At 41.6% G+C, this 11,273-nt stretch overlaps 1 protein-coding gene across 2 annotated transcripts in view; it reads right to left on the reverse strand.

Moving 5' to 3' along the window:
• Positions 1–11,241, reverse strand: part of vdr (vitamin D receptor) — a 211,944-nt gene extending 200,703 nt beyond the window's left edge. Inside the window, exon 1 of one of the 2 annotated variants that reach the window (XM_062966421.1) lies at positions 10,676–11,241. The gene's annotated coding sequence lies outside the window, so the exon portion shown is untranslated. Of the gene's footprint in view, positions 1–10,100; positions 10,375–10,675 lie in introns of those variants that run through there. The other variant, XM_062966422.1, reaches the window with a different exon arrangement.
• Between the last annotated feature and the right edge of the window lie 32 nt (positions 11,242–11,273).

Here is an 11,273-nt window from a genome sequence, read left to right on the forward strand (position 1 = left end):
CAACTGGTTGTAAAGATGCTGAGGGTGACAGAGGAATGGAATCCCCCTTGAATCCCACCGCTGCCACCAATTTATGTAAGGAGCTGAGGTGGTAGAGGATGGAATCCCTCTTTGAACCCCTCAGCTTTGCCACCAATATTGTACAGAGGTGAGGTGTCTGACAGGAATGTGTGTCAGAGATGGAACCCTTTTTGATCCCACACACACACACAGATACCACCACTTAATAAAGATGTTTTATGAGAGATGATGTTGATTAATGATTTGTTGATTATCTTCTTCGCTGCCACCAATGGAGACGTCAGGCAGATGGTACTGGTTCTTATGAGCTTTCTCTATTTGTTTTACTTCAGATGTTGATGTTACTTAACTTAATATGAGAGTATGACAGAGGCTTATTTAGAATAAAATCAAAACAAGTTTATTGCAGGTACAGAGCTTGATGGTTTCAGATAACTTGGTAAAGGCATTTCGCTTAATGGTTACAACGGTTATAAGGTGGTTAAACTTTCAAAATACTTCTTTCCCTGGATTACACTAAACCCTGATCCTACTGGATCCTCTGGGATTAATGTTCCCTAATCCACAGATTCTATAGATGACCCTAGACAAATCACCTAACTTGCCTAGTCTGGTCCAACCTAAATCTGACTCAAATCTTTCTATTTAAGCCAGTCTGATTCTCCACACAAGAATCAGATCCACCACTGTGACTGGAAAATCACAGACTCCTAAAATAAATCCTTTTATTTTAGGCCTGACTCAAATTCTTCTGAGTCACCCTGATTCTCTACCTGAGAATCAGTTCCTTCACTGTGGATGGAAATCACAGACTGCTGGGTTTTAAAACATTCCCCTTTTCCTTTCCAAGTGGCGGTTGGCTCCGCCCCTGTTGCTATGGTAACCTGTTCTAGCATTCTAAGATGGCTACCTTCCCCCATACATATGGTCAACTGAAATACTCACCATTTTAAACTTAGCCAAACCTGACTGTATAAACAAAATTAAATACACATATCATCTATAAACAAAATATAATTATACACTTCTTCACACTGGTACAGAGAGGTACATTGCCCCTAATATTAGAGGTAAATATCACTATCAGGAATGACAGCCACCGTTATCCCCATCCTCCTTGAATCTCTTAAGGCCATCCCAGTTGGTGGTACATCTTGTGGTAGTAAACTTCATAGTTTTAAGTTTGTGGTGCTGTTCCTCACCACAGCAAGGTTTACATTCCACTCTGTCTACAGCATCTTGAGGCTTCTTGTCTAGAAAAAGAATATACCACCAAAATGTCTGTTGTGTAACTCTGGAGAGAAGTCTCTAGTTTCAACTTTCTCTCTTGTGGGAAGTACCAATGGAGTGACTATTTTTCTCCAGCTGTTGAGAACCTAACGATAAATCATGACAAGGAACAATCTCAAATAACAAAACTTTGCACCACAGTCTCACTGTGGTCTCCCTTAACAATATGTATTCTGAGGTATAGCTGGGATCTGCAGAGACAATATTACTGGGTTTAGAAGATGGTTTCACACTTCCTCCCTCCCTCTAGCCATCACAGAAAAAAGTTGACACAGCCATATCTTTTAGTGAGTACTTGGTGTTCTGGTTTGAGCGTTGGACTCTGGAGACCAGGGTTCGATTCCTTGTTTGGATATGGAAACCCACTGACCTTGAGTGAGTCACACTATCAGCCCCAGAAAGTTCTGTAATAGGTTTGCCTTAGGATCACTATAAAATGGAAATGACTTGAAGGCACACAACAACAATACTCACAAAAAATATGGGTCCTTAAGCAGCACAACACTGATGTAGACAACAACTAATGTGCATCCTTAAATGAATAATTTGTATCCTAAAGGATGTACTATTTTATCTTAAACCTAGAGCCTGAATATTTTACTTTTTAATTGACAACCCCAAGTATCTTCCAGGAAGTAGAGAATTATCTGAGCTGTAGGTTTTTAAAATCATGTCAGAAGCAACTTGAGAACATACTGTAAATCATTTCTGGTATGAGAGAATTGCCATCTACAGAGACATTGCCCAGGTGATGCCTGGATATGTTACCATCCTCCTGGGAGGTTTCTCTTATGTCCCCGCTGTAGTTAAAAATATATTTCCAAACCTTATTTTTAAATGGAGTATGGTGGGGTCAGGGGTGGTTCAACTACGAGGCAAACTAGGCAGTTGCCTGTGGCGCCATCCTGTAGGGGGTGCTGTTGAGGCAACTCCTGCCTCCGCTGCCGCGCCTGCCTCTGCAAGGAAGGAGATCACCGCTTTGGGGAGCAGAGAAGCGGTGTTCTCTGCTCTGCAATGTGGCAAACGTCTCCCTTCTCGCCAGGAAGGTGTTCGTCACTTTGCAGAGCAGAGAAGCCCTTCCTTTCGCCCCTTCCTCGAGGCCAGGTCTCCGGGCTGCCTGGCCATGTTCCAGAAACATTCTCTCCTGACGTTTCACCCAGATCTATGGCAGGCATCCTCAGAGGTTCTGAGATCTGTTGGAAGCTAGGTAAGTGGGTTTCATATATCTGTAGAAAGTCCAGGGTGGGAGAAAGAGCTCTTGTCTGTTTGAGGCTAGTGTGAATGTTGCAATTGGCCAGCTTGATCAGCATTTAATGGCCTTGCAGATTCAAAGCCTGGCGGCTTCCTCCCTGGGGGCATCCTTGGTTGGGAGGTGTTAGATGGCCCTGATTTTTTCCTGTCTGGATTTCCCGTTTTCAGAGTGTTGTTCTTTATTTAGGCTTTTCCTTAATCCCTCCTTATTATCCAACATTTTAGCTTTGGATTGGTTTGGGGTGTGTGTGTGTGTGTGTGTGCCAAAATTCTATTTGCCTATACTTGAAAATTACCTTGGGCCGGCCCTGGGTGGGGTTTAAAATATCTGATGTGGGAAACCAGCAAGATCCCCCCCCCCCTAGTTTGCTAGGGATCAGCACTATATTTGTTCTCATTGACAATTACTGTTCCTGCCTTCCTGGAATCTCTTCTGTGGACCAAAAGCCAATAGCTCATGGACCATCATCTCTGGCATCCTATACTTGTCATATATTATGTCATTTTCGGATCCTTAACTGTCTCCTCCTGAACTCAAAAACAGAACTAAATTTAGTGGGATCAAACTTTTTATTCAAGTGGATGGATACTGGCATCCTGTCATTAGGCTCATAGTTAAAAATAATATAATGATATATTTTGTTGTTGTGGGCCTTTAAAGACATTTTCAACTTACTGCAATTCTAGGACAAACCTTTCAGGGGTTTTCTTGGCAAGATAAGGGGGATTACCACTGTCTCGTTCTGTATTTTAGTATATGAATAAAATAATTGTCTAGTTAATGTAACATGTTCTATTCAACTCTCATGGGGAATCTATTTTTATTTTAAACAGGATCATAATACCGTAGTACAAGCTACCCCTGTGCAAACTCAATGCTGCAGTCAAAAACTGCTAATCCCTAAATGAAAGAAGCTGGTAAAGCTGGCTCACTTAATCTGGGCCCATCCACACGAGCTGAATATATGTTGTGTGCCTTCAAGTCATTTCTGACTCATGGAGATCCAAATGCAAACCTATCATGAAATTTTCTAGGCAAGAGATGGTTTGCCTTTGCCTTCCTCTGCAGGTGACTTGGCCAAGATGACATGAGAGAAGCTTCCCAGTAGGATGGTAACACACCCTGGCAACGTCTCTGTAGACGGTCAATTCTCTCACACCAGAAACGACTTGCAGTATGCTCTCAAGTTGCTTCTGTCATGATAAAAAAGACCCAGCAGGTTTCCATGGCCAAGCAGGGATTTGAACCCTGGTTTCCAGATTCATAGTAGTTTTTTTTTACAACTCTTATAATCCTCACCCAGCACAGGCATACCAGCTGGAAAGTATGGGAGTTGCAGTCCAGAGCACCTGGTAGGTTCTGTGTTGGGGACAAATAAAAGAGGAGTATGCTGCTAATCAGAGTCTATTTTTGCTCCTTTTCTGCTTCTTTCGGTGATCAGCTGCTCTCATCTCTTTTCCTGGTCAAGCCTCTCGTCTGGCTGGCAAAGAGGACTGGATTCATAGGGAGTATCTGGGATATTTCCAACACCTTGCACTGTATGAACATACCAAACTCCCCATACCAAACTTATGAGAAGCGAGGAACTGGGGAAAAGTAATGATTGCTGCTATCTGAGTTCTTCTCTTTAAAAGATATATAATAGAACATCTATTTTCTTCTCTTAACTAACCAACAGTACAAGGTTTGGCATCTTGCCCACTCTGTTCCTAAAACCCATGTTTCCCCCTGGCAGCTACCTCTATAATTTTCTATCTTTAACGTTGGATTTCAAGCTGTGGTTGTTTACTCAACAATATCTCTCGATTCCTGGAGGGAGGAGGTTGAAATTAAGAACAAAATTAGCTAGCCAAGCCAGTGTAGGCAAATGTATATCATAAAGCACCATCTTCAGAAGGGAGGAGGAGTCCTCTAGTATTGAGCACAGAGTAAATAACAGCCTTTCACTTGGAATGAAATTTCCCCTGCTGCTTCTGAGTTAATAGACGAACTCATTGACCTCCCGAGGCTCATCATCAAGTTGAAACAGGAACAGTTTGTTATAATCACACACACGCCCATCTATGCACCTCAAGAAAGAAATCAAATCAGACTGCGGGAAAGATAATATATAACAAGATCTAGTGATTGCAAAAGTTTCTTTTTTGGATGGCTGCTCTCAGAATCCCCAAGAAACTATGACTATCATCCAGGCTGGCTGGATGATAGTCCAAAAGGGCGATTTTCCCAAGCTCTTTCCAGATCTCCTGTTCCAAAACGGTTTTGTTTTGCCTGGAACACAGATTAAATGATATGGGATATGCACAGACAGATGGAATTGCCTCTTTTATTAAATAGAGAAGTTAAGGTGTAAGAGATGTAGGATTCAGATCCAACAAACTGATTACAGTGAAAATTGTATTCTTCCTATTATTTTATTTCAGATATTATGTAATGTATGTAAAAGACCATGACGAACCATAACCCATTCTCTTTCATGTATGACAAAAAATGGTCCCTGTTGAAATCTGGCTGTCACAATCAAGTTTTATTACCTGTGATATGGGAACACTTCTGACCTGCTCCATAGATTTTTGCAAGGATAAACAATGCAAAAGTCATTAAGCCTGCTTTGCGATAATTACTTTAGATATGGCAAGTGGCAGACTTGTAGCCGGGGGGTGGGGTGGGGGCTTCAGCCCCCCCGAAACTGTCAGGGTGGTCCACGAGAAGGCCTTACAGTTATTATTTAAACTGTTATGTTTATTCATACCATGCTCAATATATCCCATATGCATGGGGGTATTGGGATAATGATACAAAAGTTTTTCTAGGGTAAAGTAAAGAGTGGTCATCATGGCTAAGCAGACTCAGTCACGCTGTCAGTAAGATAGGTTTTGCCCCGCAAAAATAATAAATTTCGGGGCTAAAGTGTGCTCAATTGTATACCAAAGAGCCCTCGACATTGCTGCACAAAATGATCTTATGATCATAGCGCAAGCTAGAGCCACTCCATACCTGGCTAAATTTAAATGCAATGTGGGCATGGAAACCTACCTCTTCTTGACTCTTCCATTATATATTAGAAAACTTTTTACCCGGGCTAGATTCGAGCAGCTCGACATTAAGTCCAAGCTAGGTAGACATCAGAATATCCCCTATATGAAGAGAACCTGTGGGTGTCGTGAGGTAGATGCAGAAGTGGAGGACTCAGAACATTTTTTCTTAAAATGCCCCTACTACACCAGGATTCGATCTCTCTATTTAGACCCTCTGCTGGAGAACCATACTCACTTAGAGAATAAGGAAAAATTGCATATCCTTCTACAGGGTTCAGATAAAAACTATTTTAAAACTGGCCCTTTTTACACAAAAAGCGCTGGCCATTCGTGAGAAGATGGAAGCTGAGAGCCGATACATTATTGCCATTGACAAAATCCAAACTTAAAATTTACTATGGACAAGACACTTGTTTTACTTACCACTGTCCTCATTCAAACCTTACCTTAGGAAATTACTAATTTTAACTTTTTTACTCTGTATTTGTCTAGGAGCGGGTTATTAGGCCGCAGGTCGGGATGTTTTGTATCTTTACATGGTTTTATTGTATGTATGCGTAAGTGTGTACGTATTGTATGTTTTACATGTTTTGATATGGTCAAAAGTGACTAATCAATAAAGAATTGTTGTTGTAGCCTGGCAAGTGGGATCTATACCAGTTAAATACATACAGAATTTAAATCGGCCCTCCATATCTATGGATTCCACCATCCACAGCTTGGAAACATTTCTTTTCAAAAATCCAAAAACCAGCCAAACTCTAGCAAATACCAAGAGCCTGCTATAATAAAATAAACTTTACTTACTATCATAGCAAAGCAGAGAAGCCCTTTTGAGACTTCAAACAGGAAAATAATATTTATTGTAGTATACTCCACTCCTAATCCTTTCTGTCTCTTAAACAGAAAGGCCAAAACACAATTCTTTCCTTTTGCTCTACTAATCAATAACAAGACTCACATGGAAAAGTTCTCCTAGCAGAAAAGGCTACTGATCTTCTGTTTTTGGGCCCTTCCACACGGCCATATAACCTAGAATGTGGGATTTTATTCAGCTGTGTGGAAAGGGCCTCTGACAGACTCTTTTGGGATCTGGCTGTCAGCAAGTGCTCAACCATACTGCCATGGTCTGACAATGGATTTAATTTACCATTGAGTGTAATACAGCAATTGAACCAGGCAACAAATTTTGGGTGTTATTAAAGGGGGATTTTCACTATTCCTTATGAGCATCCCCTTTAGCAGCAGATAGTCAATTTATTGCAAGTGGAATATATGGCAATGTGGACTCAGATAACCCAGTTCAAGGCAGATATTGTGGGATTTCCTGCCTTGATATTCTGGGATATAGGGCTATGTGGAAGGGCCCTAGGTGAACCTTGGGGAAGGTATGCTCTCTTGGCTTGAGAACAAGGTAATGACAAAACCTGCTTGGAATATATCTTGCCAAGAAAATCTTAGGAAGTGGTTGCCATAAATCACAGTCAAAGATATATAACAACCACCAAAAATTATTGTCAAGAAGGAGTGGTACTTGTGAGAGTATGTGCCCCAGGTGCCAGAATAACCTAGTTGGGTGTGAGTAGTACCATTCAATTCAGGGCCCTTCCACACAGCCATATAACCCAGAATATCAAGGCAGATAATCCACAATATCTGCTTTGAACTAGGTTATCTGAGTCCACATTGCCATATCATCCAGTTCAATGTGGATTTTATACAGCAGTGTATAAATATACCTTAGAAAGCCAGAGTTGTGTGTGCATAGGATTACAACTCTGGAAACAAGCATTTAAAATCCCTGTGTGGCCACAGAAACCCATTGGGTGATACTGGGCAAGTCACATCCTCTCAGCCTCAGAGCAAGGCAAAGTTAAATTCCATCTGAATGAATCTTGCCAAGAAAGTCCCTTGATCGATTCACCTTATCCATACATTGGAAATTACTTGAGGCACGTAATGGTATCATCAGCAATAATCCCATATAGTTTGGTTTTAGGGAGCGGGGACTACAATTTGCTGACTCCGCTGAGTAAGTTCCTTGTCTTAGGATGAGTCTCAGATCCCCTTCCACACAGCTGTATAAAATCCGGATTGAAATGGATTATATGGCAATATGGATTCAGGTAACCCAGCTCAAAGCAAATATTGTGGATTATCCGCCTTGATGTTCTGGGTTATATGGCTGTGTGGAAAGGCCCTAAGCTTATGTTTTAGCACACATTTCTATCAAGTGGGGTCAAAGAAAACCTTAAAAGCTCAACTTTCTGCTGGCATCTGGTGCCATCCAGTGACAGTCTATGAAAACTGCAACAAAAGGTGTCTTCTTCCTCTATTGGCCACCAGCCTGAGCTCTGTGAGTGCAAAAGGATAAAGCAGAGGCAGACTTTAGACACCACTTTAACTGCCATGGCTCAATGCTTTGAAATCCTGGGAATTGTAGCTTTACAAGATGGGAGAAATATTTGGTAATTTACCTTTTAAATAATTAGCAACAACTGACTACAACTTGCCCCAAGTGCACTGACATGGGGCCTTGGTTGATCAAAGGCTCCCTTACTGACATGATCAAAACTTTAAAAGTGCTTAGTATTGGAAGGATCATGACCTTACAAATCCTTATAATAGCTGTTTTAAAATACTTGGATTTAAAGAAAAGCCTGGGCGCCTTCCAAGGCTTACTTGCTTGTTTATCACTTTAACTTTGGTTTTTGTGTGTGTCAACCAGCCTTATAGGGACTTTGAAGTACAAGTATTGCTTAACTGTAGATTTTGAGAGATGTCTCCCTCCCAAGACAAACAGCAATCTGTGTAGTTTTGTTTGCTGAGTTTCTCAGTCTATCCATAAAGAAAACAAGATGTTGGAAAAAGAATGTCCTGGGCCTCTTCCACACAGCTGTATAAAATCCACATTCAACAGGATTATATGGCGGCGTGGACTCAGATAACCCAATTCAAAGCAGATATTGTGGAATTTTCTGCCTTGATATTCTGGATTATATAGGTGTATGGAGTGGTCCTAAATTGTTGCTTATGTTTTATGCAAGTTCAAGTCAGTTTGTAGCATTTACAACAAAATACAAAACCCACAAAAGTGAAACCTTTTGAGGCCAACAGAAATGCACAGCATCCTATGAATTTCAATGGGATTTCTTAGGATGTGTCTGCACTGTGAGATGGATGCAGTTTGACACCACTTTAACTGACGTAGCTAAATGCTATGGAATTATGGGAATTGTAGTTTGGTGAAGCAGCTAAATTTCTTGGAAGAGAAGGCTAAACACCTACCAAACTACAACTCCTGTAATTCCATGGCATGCTCAATGATGTCAAACTGCATTAATTCCACAGTGCAGATGCAATTCAAGAGGTGGCTTCCCATTGCCTTTCCCTAAAATATAGCCCAGAGCATGTGGTATTTCTTGGTGAGCTTACATTTGATGAAAGTTAAGTATTAGCTTTCATCCAAAAGTGTTCATTGTGGAATATTTCACTTTTCTTTCTCTGAATGGCAGCAACACATGTCTCAGGGTAACCTTCAACTTACTTTTGAAATTCAACTCAGTTCAACAACCCTATTTGGGATTCCAAAGGTTCTTGGAAATAAAGTTATGAATGAATGAAAATTGAGGAGGAAAGAGATAATTGGCCACCACTCAGCCAACGGGCAGTATGGATTACAGCAGGGGTGTTCAATCTTTTAGCTTCCTTGGGCCCAGGCCTGTAGCGAGGGGGTGGTTTTAGGGGTTCAACCCCCTCTCCCCCAAATTTTTCAGGTTAAATCTGGTTTACTCATGAATTTTAACTGGTTAACCAAATTCCCATGCTAAGTCTATGAGACGCAAAACATTAAGAGTCCCTCCAGGCACTATCTCAAGCAGATATTGACAGGTTTGTAGCGGAGAGGGGTGTGTGCTAGGGGTTCAACCCCCCCCCCCCCCAAATTTTTCAGGTTATAAAAAAAATCTGGTTTACTCATGAATTTTAACTGGTTAACCAAATCCCCATGCTAAGTCTATGAGATGCAAAACATTAAGAGTCCCTCCAGGCACTATCTCAAGCAGATATTGACAGGTTTGTAGCGGGGAGGGGTGTGTGCTAGGGGTTCAACCCCCCCCCCCCCCCGGAAATTTTCAAAACCCCTCCCGAAATTTTTTTCTGGCTACGGCCCTGCTTGGGCCATATAGGAAGAAGAAGAAGAATGGTCTTTGGCTGCACATGGCCATAAAACTGAAGCCACGACTTTGTGTTGGACCACATTCCTAACTGTTCTGGACCACAAATAGTGAGAGCATATGGTATGCAGCGGGGCTACGCCTAGTCCAGAATACATACTTGAATTCTTTTTCACAATTCACTTTTGTTTGGACAATCCTGGTTTATGATTTAAATAAGGATAATAATCAGTCCAACTACCTCTTTCTAAATTGTAAAAATACAGACTGTATACGCACGGGTGAATATCTATTTCTGAGGAGTCAAAAAGATGGGCTTCTTACCTGCTCTGAAGTGGCATTCTCCCTGAAAATAACAGACCCATAGACTGGATCTACACTGCCATATAATCCAGTTTCCGAATCCAGATTATCTTCTTTGAACTGGATCATCTCAGTCTTCACTGCCCTATGTTCCAAGTCCCTTCAACACTGCCAAATAAAATCCAGATTATCTGCTTTGAACTGGTTGATATGGCAGTGTAGACTCATATAATCCAGTTCAAAGTAGATAATATGAATTTTCAGCATTGGCAATCTAGATTGTAGGTCAGTGTAAAAGGGGCCCCAGGACCCTTCCACACAGCCCTATATCCCAGAACATTAAGGCAGAAAATCCCACAATATCTGCTTTGAGCTGGGTTATCTGGGGCCCCTTCCACACAGCTGAATAAAATCCCATTTTCTGTTTTGAACTGGAATATATGGCAATGTGGACTCAGATAATCCAGTTCAAAGTAGATATTGTGGGATTTCCTGTCTTGATATTCTGGGTTATATGACTGTGTGGAAGGGCCCTGAGTCCACACTGCCATATATTCCAATTTTGTTTTTTTTGTTTTTTTCGTGTCAGGACCAACCTGAGTTGCTTCTGGAGAGAACTGGCTGTCTGCAAGGATGTTGCCCAGGGGACGCCCGGATGTTTTTGATGTTTTACCATCCTTGTGGGAGGCTTCTCTCATGTCCCTGCATGGAGCTGGAGCTGATAGAGGGAGCTCATCCGCGCTCTCCCCGGGTGGGATTCGAACCTGGCAGCCTTCAGGTCAGCAACCCAACCTTCAAGTCACAAGGCTTTTATCCCCTAGGCCATCGGAGGCTCCCCATATATTCCAGTTTTTTAAAAAAAAAAATATTCCAGTTAAAAGCAGAAAATGTGGGATTTTATTCGGCAGTGCAGAAGAGGCCCCAATTCAAAATAGATAATTTGGATCCAGAAACTGGATTGCATGGAAGTGTGGATCAGGCCTAGAAACAAAATACGGTTCCAGAATCCCTTCGTTGAAATGCTGAGGACCAGAAGCTTTCAGGATTTTGTAACGCCTGTATTTGGATAACATCCTCTGCGGCCTACTTAGAGCCCTCAAACAGGGAACTCCTAAACTACAAACCCCAGAGTTCCACTGGGCGTTGCCATGGCAGCTAACGAGGACGCATAACTCTGCAATAATGTCATCTGAT

This window comes from Anolis carolinensis, unplaced genomic scaffold, assembly GCF_035594765.1.
Source record: "Anolis carolinensis isolate JA03-04 unplaced genomic scaffold, rAnoCar3.1.pri scaffold_20, whole genome shotgun sequence".
In the NCBI taxonomy this organism is placed as follows: domain Eukaryota; kingdom Metazoa; phylum Chordata; class Lepidosauria; order Squamata; family Dactyloidae; genus Anolis; species Anolis carolinensis.